The 12,280-nt window shown below is 45.7% G+C and overlaps 1 protein-coding gene across 1 annotated transcript in view; it reads left to right on the top strand.

The window, feature by feature from the left end:
* Nucleotides 1-394: 394 nt before the first annotated feature.
* st3gal5 (ST3 beta-galactoside alpha-2,3-sialyltransferase 5) overlaps nucleotides 395-12,280 on the top strand; it is a 219,366-nt gene continuing 207,480 nt past the window's right edge. The window contains exon 1 of the mRNA XM_078223763.1: nucleotides 395-456. The gene's annotated coding sequence lies outside the window, so the exon portion shown is untranslated. The remainder of the gene's footprint in view (nucleotides 457-12,280) is intronic.

The following is a 12,280-nucleotide window of genomic DNA, read 5'->3' as shown; positions in this document are numbered from 1 at the left end:
TGGAGTAGGAAGTTGAGGGGCGACCTGATAGAAGTCTACAAAATTATGAACGGCATGGACAGAAGTCAGAAGCTTTTTCCCAGAGTCCATTATGAGGGGGCATAGGTTTAAGGTGTGAGGGGCAAGGTTTAAAGGAGATTTACGAGCCAAGTTTTTTTACAGAGGATGGTGGGTGCCTGGAGCTTGCTGCCGGGGGAGGTAATGGAAGCAGATACGATAGTGACTTTTAAGTGGTATCTGGATAAATACATGAATAGGATGGGAATAGAGGAATATGGTCTCTGGAAGGGTAGGGAGTTTTAGTTCAGTCGGGCAGCATGGTCGGTGCAGGCTTGGAGGGCCGAAGGGCCTGTTCCTGTGCTGTAATTTTCTTTATTCTTTGTTCAATCAGATTGGATGGAGACCAACTTGTTGCAGAAGGTGAGGCAGGTGCTGAGCCAGGAGAGAGTGAGAAAGGTAATGGCTGCGGGAGCCAAACTTTCTGACAATTATTTGCACTGGAGCCTCTGTAACCCTTGGGGATGAGAGGAATCTCCAGAGCATGGACAGGCAGGAGGATGGAAATGGATGAGGAAGTTGTTAACATCACTATCATCTCTCCCGCAGGGCCAGTAACGCATGAAGTGTTGCCAAGAACATTGGAGCCACCTGAGGTCTCAGAGAAGGAGTGACCAGCAGCAGGGATTACACCAGTTGAGTGCAAACTTCACCAGCGTTGCCACTCTTGCAGTGGCATTGACCCACGTTTAGAATGGGTGACATCATCCACAAGCACATGCAGGCAGTGATAGCCTGTCTTGTCCTGTCCTGTCATAGAGTCACAGAGTCATAGAGGTTTACAGCATGGAAACAGGCCCTTCGGCCCAACTTGTCCATGCCGCCCTTTTTTTTAATCCCCTAAACTAATCCCAATTGCCCGCATTTGGCCCTTACCCCTCTATACCCATTTTATCCATGTAACTGTCTAAATACTTTTTAAAAGACAAATTTGTACCCACCTCTACTACTACCTCTGGCAGCTTGTTCCAGACACTCACCACTCTCTGTGTGAAAAAATTGCCCCTCTGGACACTTTTGTATCTCTCCCCTCTCACCTTAAACCTATGCCCTCTAGTTTTAGACTCCCCTACCTTTGGGAAAAGATATTGACTATCTAGCTGATCTGTGCCCCTCATTATTTTACAGACCTCTATAAGATCACCCCTCAGCCTTCTACGCTCCAGAGAAAAAAGTCCCAGTCTATCCAGCCACTTCTTATAACTCAAACCATCAAGTCCTGGTAGTATCCTGGTAAATCTTTTCTGCACTCTTTCTAGTTTAATAATATCCTTTCTATAATAGGGTGACCAGAGCTGTACACAGTATTCCAAGTGTGGCTTTACCAATGTCTTGTACAACTTCAACAAGACGTTCCAACTCCTGTATTCAGTGTTCTGACCGATGAAACCAAGCATGCCGAATGCCTTCTTCACCACTCTGTCCACCTGTGACTCCACTTTCAAGGAGCTATGAACATGTACCTCTAGATCTCTTTGTTCTGTAACTATCCCCAACGCCCTACCATTAACTGAGTAAGTCCTGCCCTGGTTCAATCTACCAAAATGCATCACCTTGCATTTATCTAAATTAAACTCCATCTGCCATTTGTCAGCCCACTGGCCCAATTGATCAAGATCCCGTTGCAATTGGAGATAACTTTCTTCACTGTCCACTATGCCACCAACCTTGGTGTCATCTGCCTCCTATAACCATGCCTCCTATATTCTCATCCAAATCATTAATATGAATGACAAATAACAGTGGACCCAGTAATGATCCCTGAGGCACACCGTTGGTCACAGGCCTCCAGTTTGAAAAACAACCTCTACAACCACTCTCTGGCTTCTGTCAAGAAGGCAATTTTGTATCCATTTAGATACCTCACCCTGGATCCTGTGAGATTTAACCTTATGCAACAACCTACCATGCGGTACCTTGTCAAAGGCCTTGCTAAAGTCCATGTAGACAACATAAACTGCACTGCCCTCATCGACCTTCTTGGTTACCTCTTCGAAAAACTCAATTAAATTTGTGAGACATGATTTTCCACTCACAAAGCCATGCTGACTGTCCCTAATCAGTCCTTGCGTCTCTAAATGCCTGTAGATCCTGTCTCTCTACCTTCCAACAACTTACCAATCACAGATGTGAGGCTCACTGGCCTGTAGTTCCCAGGCTTTTCCCTGCAGCCCTTTTTAAACAAAGGCACAACATTTGCCACTCTCCAATCTTCAGGCACCTCACCCTTGCCTAACGATGATTCAAATATCTCTGCTAGGGGACCCGCAATTTCCTTCCTAGCCTCCCACAATGTCCTGGATACAGTTCATCAGGTCCCGGAGATTTATCTACCTTGATGAGCTTTAATACTTCCAGCACCTCTTTCTCTGTAATATGTACACTCCTCAAGACATCACTATTTATTTCCCCAAGTTCCCTAACATCCATGCTTTTCTCAACAGTAAATACTGATGAGAAATATTCATTTAGGATCTCACCCATCCCTTGTGGATCTGCATATAGATGACATTGTTGATCCTTAAGAGACCCTACTCGCTCCCTTGTTACTCTTTTGCCCTTTATATATTTATAGAAGCTCTTTGGATTCTCCTTTGCCTTATCTGCCAAAACAATCTTGTGTCCCCTTTTTGCCCTCCTGATTTCTCTCTTAAATCTATACGCTTCAAGGGATTCACTTGATTCCAGCTGCCTATGTATGTCATGTGCTTCTTTTTTCTACTTGACCAGGGCCTCAATATCCCGAGTCATCCAGGGTTCCCTACTTCTACCAGCCTTGCCCTTCACTCTAAGAGGAATATGCCTACCCTGAACCCTGGTTAACACATTTTTGAAAGCCTGCCACTTAACAGACATCCCTTTGCCTTCCCACAGACTCCCTCAATTAACTTTTGAAAGTTCCTGCCTGATACCATCAAAATTGGCCTTGCCCCAATTTAGAATTTTAACTTTTGGGCCAGACCTATTATTCTCCACAGTTATCTTAAAACTAATAGAATTATGGTCACTGGTCCCAAAGTGATCCCTCACTACCACTTCTGTCACCTGCTCTTCCTTATTTCCCAAGAGGAGGTCAAGTTTTGCCCCCTCTCTAGCCAGGCCATCTACATACTGAATGAGAAATTCCTGTCCTGTCCTGTCCTATCCCCATCAGAGAATTGAGAACAGGCCCAGCAATGCTCTGCTTCCCGCAGATACTGAGCCTCGGTTACCCCATTGGAACAGCAGCAGGAAACGAGTCGACATCAGTCTGAGTTCCCAGCGATTGTTCTAGTCAACATCTTGTCAATATCTTTTCCCAAAGGTAGGGGAGTCTAAAATTAGAGGGCATAGGTTGAAGATGAGAGGGGAAGAGATACCAACGGGACCAGAGGGGCAATTCTTTCACTCAGAGGATGGTGAGTGTCTGGAATGAGCTGCCACAGGTAGTAGTAGAGACAGGTACAACTTTGTCTTTTAAAAAACATTTAGACAGTTACATGGGTATAGAAGGATATGGGCCAAACACGGGCAATTAGGACTAGCTTAATGGTAAAAACTGGGCAGCATGGACAAGTTGGGCTGAAGGGCCTGTTTCCGTGCTGTAAACCTCTATGACTCTAAGATCTCTCCCACTGTAGATGGCATAAATGGCTCCATGTGTCTGGAACGGTATGAGTGCAAATCCATTTCCATTGAGCGAGTGCCTAACCTCATGGAAAGCCCTATTCAGCAGCGTGGAGGCTGGAGATGTGCATTGTCCTCGGCCGGAGGGCCTCATGCTTCAGCAGTGTTGAGTAGAGGGTTGGCATTCCATGGGCCTATTACCGAGTATTGTCCCATTCCTGGTAGACAAGGCAGTGCGAATGCCCTGTGAAAGAATCGAGGAACAGATGCCTAAAGATGATGGGTGCTCAGCTTAAGAGCTTGCTGCTGCTGACGTGGAGCATTGTCCACTTTGACTGTGGCATGAACATTACAGCCAGCCTCAGTGACAGAGCATGCTCCTGCACAGATACAAGTTGCCCCACCTGTGCTGGGTCTCCCTAAGGCTCCGCAACCCATAACCCACCCACGGCAGGATGTTAAACTTGAAACACTAACTCTATTTCCTTCGCCATAGATGGTGCCGTATCTGCTGGGTGTTTACAGCATTTTCTGTTCTTTTTCTTTCTATTTCTAGCATCTGGCGTATTTTGCCTTTGTTTAACTAATTCATGAATTAAATGAGTTTAAATTCCCCAGATGCTGTGGTGGGATTTGAACTCATGAGTATTAACCCAGGCCTTTGGACTACTAGACCAATAATATAACCTCTGTGCTACCTTGTCCCTTAACACCCCAACCTCTACCCCCAACTCTAAGCACAGACTTTCACAATCATCGCCTCGCCACTGCCCTCCCCACCCCATTCCTAACTTTTTGACTTGATTTGATTTATTATTGTCACATGTATTAACATACAGTGAAAAGTATTGTTTCTTGCGCGTTATACAGACAAAACACACCGTTCATAGAAAAGGAGAGTGCAGAATGTAGTGTTACAGTCATAGCGAGGGTGTAGAGAAACATCAACTTAATGCAAGGTAAGTCCATTCAGATGTCTGACAGCAGCAGGGAAGAAGCTGGTCTTGAATCAGTTGGTACGTGACCTCAGACTTTTGTATCTTTGTCCCGACAGAAGAAGGTGGAAGAGAGTAAGTCTGGGGTGGGTGGGGTCCTTAATTATGCTGGCTGCTTTTCCGAGGCAGCAGGAAATGTGGACAGAGTCATAGAATCTCTGCAGTACAGAAGGAGGCCATTCGGCCCATTGAGTCTGTACCAACCACAATCCCACCCAGGCCGTATTCCCTGCTAATCCCCCTGACACTAGGGTCAATTTAGCATGGCCAATCAACTTAACCCACACATCTTTGGACTGTGGGAGGAAACCGGAGCACCCGGAGGAAACCCACACAGACACAGGCAGAATGTGCAAACTCTACGCAGACAGTGATCCGAGGCTGGAATTGAACCTGGGACTCTGGAACTGTGAAGCAGCAGTGCTAACCACTATGCCACCGTGCCGCCCAATGTCAATGTAATGAGTCAATGGAGAGGAGACTGGTTTGCTTGACTGACTGGGCTCAACCTGCCAAAAACTATTTCTGTGGGCAATAGCGGCAGTCTCACATCCCGCCCTTTCCTTCTTGACCATGATCTTTGATGACCCAGTGGTGGCAACGTAATTCCTTCTTTGCCAGTTTTGGGTGGGAGTCAGTGTTGGAGTTATAAACCTGAGAGTCAAAATCTGTCCAGCCATGAATTAACTGAAAGGATTTTCCTCATTTCAATCTAAATAAAATTAATCTCTCGCGACTTGAAAGGGAAATGGTTCCAATTATAAGTGGCCAGATGGCCCACTCTGTTAATTTTGTTATTGTAACAGAGAGATAAAAATAATTGCGAGTGCTGGAACTGTGAAACAAAGGCAGAAGATTGTAGAAATAAATAGTAAGCCTGTCAGCATCTATTAAAAGAAAAGCCAGATTTATATTTTCAGTTTAGACACTTTATCCAACCCTAAATGTGAAAGACAAGCAAGCAAGACAAATAAGGGGAAACAGGGATATGAACAACAGGTTAAAGTTAAACAGCTACAAAGGGCTGAAGAGAAAAGCAAGCATTGTTAATTTAAGGCTATTCAAGTCTTTGGGTGAGATCTTACGACTGTTCACGCCAGCGGGATCTTCCCACCCTGCCGACGGTGCGCCCCCCACCAGGGGTTTCCCAGCATCGCAGGGTGGATTCAATGGGAAATCCCATTGACAGTGGCGGAGTCCATCCAATGGCAGGCCACCTCTTGCCACTGAGAAACACGCCATGGGGAGACAAGAGAACATCGCCCCTTGTCTTTGTGGCCTACTTGGATAGACATCACGGAGTCTTGGGAACAGCGTATTTTTACATACATATTTTCCAAACTAGGATGTATTTCAGTCACTGATATAAACAGATGTTTGTGCAGTAATAAAAATGCTGGAAAAACTCACCTGGCGGATTTGGAAAGAGAAACAGAGCTAATGGGAAGAATAATCCAGCTTTTTGCAGTGGAATCCATGACATCCCTGCGTCAATCTACGTGCGATGGAAAAATTTCCCCAATTACGCTGAAGGGAGGGACAAATGTGGGATTCCTGGCCCCTCGCGGCAGGTTGTTAATTAGGCTCAGTAATGAGCCGTTCCCAATATCCCTGAGCCCATCACAATTCAGTAGTGGCTCAGGAATTAAATGGGATGAGCATGGCTTTCCAACACCTCCTGAAGGCCGCCTAGTAAACCCCGTCCCGTTTGCCCGCAGCCGGTTCCCGCTATCAGCCAATCGGAGGACCTGGCATTGGGAGGAGGAGGGGCCATTGAAAGACACACACCCTTGTCTCCAAGCTCCCTGCCGTGACCTCCACGTCATACAGACCCTCATGATGTGGAGACTGTCTGGGCTGACTGCTATATGAAGTGTGCATTATTGGGGTCAGTTTAGCTCAGTTGGTTGGACAGCTGGTTAGTGAGGCAGAGCGACGCCAACAGCATGGGTTCAATTCCCATACTGGCTGAGGTTATTCATGAAGGCCCCACCTTCTCAACCTTGCCCCTCGCCTGAGAGATGGTGACCATCAGGTTAAATCACCACCAGTCAGCTCTCCCCCTCAGAGTGGAGACCAGCCTATGGTCATCTGGGTCAACTTCTTTTATCTTTACAATATTGGGAATTGTAACACAACCTGATTGAAAAAATTCTGTTTAACTCTTTGTGATGAAGTGGTGCCTTGCAGCCCCTGGAAATGTCTATAATATGGCAGGGGGATGGGAACTGGTGCAGGAAGTCAGCGGGAAGTAAAGTGGAGACAGAAACAAAAGGCAGTTAGGGGAAAAGTAATAAGGTGGCTGAATTAACTGCGCAGACAATCATTAGCGGATGTGAAGTAATTGGGATCACGGAATCCTGGCTCCCATGGTGACCAGGATGGGAACTCACCATCCAGGGGTATTCAATAGGAAAGGAAAGGGGGTGGGGTAGTGTTGCTGATTAAAGAGGAAATTAATGCAATAGACATTAGAAGGACATTAGCCAGGACAATGTGGAATCTGTTTGGGTGGAGCTGCGGAACATCAAAGGACAAAAAATGCTAGTGGGAGTTGTGTACAGACCACCACAGTAGTGTTGAGCTTGGGGATGGCATCAAGCAGGAAATTAGAGATGCGTGCAGTAAGGGTACAGCAGTTATCATGGGTGACTTCAATTTGCATATTGATTGGGCTCACCAAACTGGTAGCAATGCGATGGAGGAGGTTTTCTTGGAATGTATAAGGGATGGTTTTCTCGATCAATATGTTGAGGAACCAACCAGAGAGCAGGCCATCCTAGACTGGGTATTTAATAATGAGAGAGGATTAATTAGCAACCTTGTGGTGTGAGATCCTTTGGGGAAGAGTGACCACAGTATGGCAGAATTCTTCATTAAGATGGAGAGTGGCACAGTTAAGTCTGAGACGAGGGTCTTGAATTTGAGAAAAGCTAACTTTGATGGTATGAGACATGCATTGGCTAAGATAAGCTGGCAAACGATACTTAAGGAATTGACAGTGGATAGGCAATGGCAGATATTTAAAGAACACATGGATGAACTTCAGCAACTGTCCATCTCTGTTTGGCGTAAGAGTAAATTGGGGAAGGTGGCTCGTCCATGGCTAAAAAGGGAAATCAGGGATAGTGTTAAAGCCAAAGAGGAGGCATATAAATTGGCCAGAAAAAGCAGCAAACCCGAGGACAGGGAGAAATTTAAAATCCTGCAGAGGAGGACAAAAGTTTTAATTCGGAAGGGGAAAATAGAATACGAGAGTAGGCTTACAAAAAACATAAAAACTGGCTGTAAATGCTTCTATAGATATGTGAAGAAAAAAAGACTGGTGAAGACAAATGTAGGTCCCTTACAGTTAGAATCAGGTGAATTCGTAATTGGCAACAAAGAGATGGCAGACCAGTTGAACAAATACGTTGGATCTGTCTTATAGGAATCATAGAAACTCTACAGTGCAGAAGGAGGCCATTTGGTCCATTGAATCTGCAGTGACAATCCCACCCCAGGCACTATCCCCACAACCCCACACATTTACCCAGCTAATCCCTCTAACCTACACATCCTGGGACACTATGGGCAATTTAGCGTGGCCAATCAACCTAACCCGCACATCTTAATGAAGACGGACACAAATAACCTTCCAGAAATACGAGGGGACAGAGGGTCTAGCATGAAGGAGGAACTGAAGGAAATCCTTATTAGTCAGGAAATTGTATTGGGGAAATTGCTGGGATTAAAACCCAATAAGTTCCCAGGGCTTGATACTCTGCATCTCAAAGTACTCAAGGAAGTGGCCCTAGAAATTGTGGACGTATTGGTGATCATTTTCCAGCATTCTACAGACTCTGAAAGAGTTCCAGTGGATTGGAGGGTAGCTAATGTGACCCCACTTTTTAAAAAAGGAAGGAGAGAGAAAACAGGGACATCGGTGGTGGGGAAAATGCTAGAGTCAATTATTAAGGATGTAATAACTGAGCATTTGGAAAGCAGTTACAGGATTGGTCCAAGTCCGCATGGATTCACTAAAGGGAAATCAGAGAACAAAGAACAAAGAAAATTACAGCACAGGAATAGGCCCTCCAAGCCTGCACCGACCATGCTGCCCGACTTAACTAAAATCCCCTGCCCTTCCAGGGACCATATCCCTCTATTCGCATCCTATTCGTGTACTTGTCAAGACGCCCCTTAAAAGTCATTACCGTATCCGCTTCCACTACCTCCCCCAGCAACGAGTTCCAGGCACCCACTACTCTCTATGTAAAAAATCTGCCTCGTACATTTCCTTTAAACCTTGCCCCTCGCACCTTAAACCTATGCCCTCTAGTAATTGACTCTTCCATCCTGGGAAAAAACTTCTGACTATTCACTCTGTCCATGCCTCTCATAATCGTGTAGACTTCGATCAGGTCCCCCCTCAACCTCCGTTGCTCCAGTGAGAACAAACCACGTTTCTCCAACCGCTCCTCATAGCTAATGCCCTCCATACCAGGCAACATCCTGGTAAATCTTTTCTGTACCCTCTCCAAAGCCCCCACATCCGTCTGGTAGTGTGGGGATCAGAATTGAACACTATATTCCAAGTACGGCCTAACTAAGGTTCTATAAAGCTGCAACATGACTTGCCGATGAAGGCAAGCATGCCGTATGCCTTCTTGACTACCTTCTCCACCTGCATTGCCACTTTCAATGACCTGTGTACCTGTACACTCAGATCCCTTTGCCTATCAATAATCATAAGGGTTCTGCCATCTACTGTATATTTCCTATCTATATTAGATCTTCCAAAATGTATTACCTCACATTTGTCCGGATTAAACTTCATCTGCCATCTCTCTGCCCAAGTCTCCAACTGATCTATATCCTGCTGTATCCTCTGATGGTCCTCATCGCTATTCACAAATCCACCAACCTTTGTGTTGTCCGCAAACTTACTAATCAATCCAGTTACATTTTCCTCCAAATCATTGATATAAGAACATAAGAAATAGGAGCAGGAGTAGGCCATCTAGCCCCTCGAGCCTGCCCCACTATTCAATAAGATCATGGCTGATCTGATAGTGGTTTAATTCCACTTACCCGCCCGCTGCCCATAACCCTGAATTCCCTTATTGATCAGAAATCTATCTCCCTGTGACTTAAACATATTTAACAAGGTAGCCTCCACTGCTTCAATGGGCAGAGAATTCCAGAGATTCACTACCTTCTGAGAGAAGACGTTCCTCCTCAACTCTGTCCTAAACTGACTCCCCCTTATTTTGAGGCCGTGTCCTCTAGTTCTTGTTTCCTTTCTAAGTGGAAAGAATCTCTCTGCCTCTACCCTGTCTAGCCCCTTCATTATCTTATATGTCTCTATAAGATCTCCCCTCAGCCTTCTAAACTCCAACGGGTACAGGCCCAATCTACTCAATCTCTTCCCATAAGCTAACCCCCTCATCTCCGGTACCAACGTGGTGAACCTTCTCTGCACTCCCTCCAAGGCTTCTGCAAATAAGGGGACGAAAATTGCACACAGTACTCAAGTTGCAGCCTCACCAGTACCTTGTACAATTGCAGCAAGACCTTTTATACTCCATCCCCTTCGCGATAAAGGCCAACATTCCATTTGCCTTCTTGATCACCTGCTGCACCTGCAAACTGAGTTTTTGCGATTCATGCACAAGGACCCCCAGGTCCCTCTGCACAGTAGCATGTTGTAATTTTTCACCATTAAAATAATAGTCCATTTTACTATTATTCCTTCCAAAGTGGATAACCTCACACTTGTCAACGTTATACTCCAACTGCCAGATCCTCGCCCACTCACTTAGCCTATCCAAATATATATTACAAACAGCAAAGGTCCCAGCACTGATCCCTGAGGAACACCACTTGTCACAGCCTTCCATTCAGAAACGTACCCTTCCACTGCTACCCTCTGTCTACCTTCTTTGACTGAGCCAGTTTTGTATCCATCTTGCCAGCTCACCTCTGATCCCATGCGACTTCACCTTCTGCACCAGTCTGCCATGAGGGACCTTGTCAAAGGCCTTACTGAAGTCCATGTAGACAACATCCACTGCCCTACCCTCATCAATCATCTTCATCACTTCCTCGAAAAACTCGATCAAGTTCGTGAGACACGACCCCCCCCTTCACAAAACCATGTTGCCTCTCACTAATACGTCCACTTATTTCCAAGTGGGAATAAATCCTGTCTCAAAGAATCCTCTTCAATAATTTCCCTACCACTGATGTAAGGCTCACCGGTAATTACCTGGATTATTCTTGCTACCCTTCTTAAACAAAGGAACAACATTGGCTCTTCTGCAATCCTCTGGGACCTCCCCTGTAGCCAGTGAGGATACAAGGATTTCTCTCAAGGCCCCAGCAATTTCCTCTCTTGCCTCTCTCAGTATTTTGGGCTATATCCCATCAGGCCCTGGGGACTTGTCTATCTTAATGTTTCTCAAGAACCCCAATACCTCCTTTTTGATCTCAACATGACTCAAACTATCTACACATCCTTTCCCAGACTCATCATCCACCAAGTCCTTCTCTTTGGTGAATACTGACGCAAAGTACTCATTTAATACCTCGCCCATTTCCTCTGGCTCCTCACATAAATTCCCTCCCTTGTCCTTGAGTGGGCCAACCCTCTCCCTGGCTACCCTCTTGCTCTTTATATATGTATAAAAAGCCTTGGGATTTTCCTTAATCCTGCTGGCCACTGATTTTTCATGACCCCTTTTAGCCCTTCTTACTCCTTGCTTAAGTTTCTTTCTACTTTCCTTGTATTCCACACTTGCTTCATGTGTTCCCAGCCTCCTAGCTTTGACAAATGCTTCCTTTTTCTCTTTCACTAGGCTCACAATATCTCTCGTTATCCAAGGTTCCCAAAACTTGCCATACTTATCCTTCATCCTTACAGGAATGCGCCGGTCCTGAATCCCTATCAACTTACACTTGAAAGTCTCCTACATGCCAGATGTTGATTTGCCCTCAAACATCTGCCCCCAATCTACATTCTTCAGTTCCTGCCTAATATTGTTGTAATTAGCCTTCCCCCAATTTAGCACCTTAACTTGAGGACTACACTTATCTTTATCCATCAGTACCCTAAAGCTTACTGAATTGTGGTCACTGTTCCCGAACTGCTCTCCTACTGGAACATCGACCACCTGGCCGGGCTCATTCCCCAATACCAGATCCAGTATGGCCCCTTCCTTAGTTGGACTATCGACATACTGTTTCAGGAAGCCCTCCTGGATGCTCGTTACAAACTCTTCCCCATCCACGCCCCTAGCACTAAGTGAGTTCCAGTCAATATAGGGGAAATTAAAATCTCCCACCACAACAACCCTGTTATTTTTACACCTTGCCAAAATCTGCCTACATATCTGTTCCTTTATCTCCCGCTGGCAGTTGGGTGGCCTATAGTAAACCCCCAACATTGTGACTACACCTTTCCTATTCCTGAGCTCTACCCATATTGCCTCGCTGTATGAGCCCTCCGAGGTGTCCTCCCGCAGTACAGCTTTGATATTCTCCTTAACCAGTAGTGCAACTCCCCCACCCCTTTTACATCCCCCTCTATCCCGCCTGAAACATCTGTATCCTGGAATGTTAAGCTGCCAATCCTGTCCTTC

The sequence above is a fragment of the Mustelus asterias genome, chromosome 1 (assembly GCF_964213995.1).
Source record: "Mustelus asterias chromosome 1, sMusAst1.hap1.1, whole genome shotgun sequence".
NCBI classification, from domain to species: Eukaryota; Metazoa; Chordata; class Chondrichthyes; order Carcharhiniformes; family Triakidae; genus Mustelus; species Mustelus asterias.
This window is presented reverse-complemented; position numbering and strand designations above follow the sequence as displayed.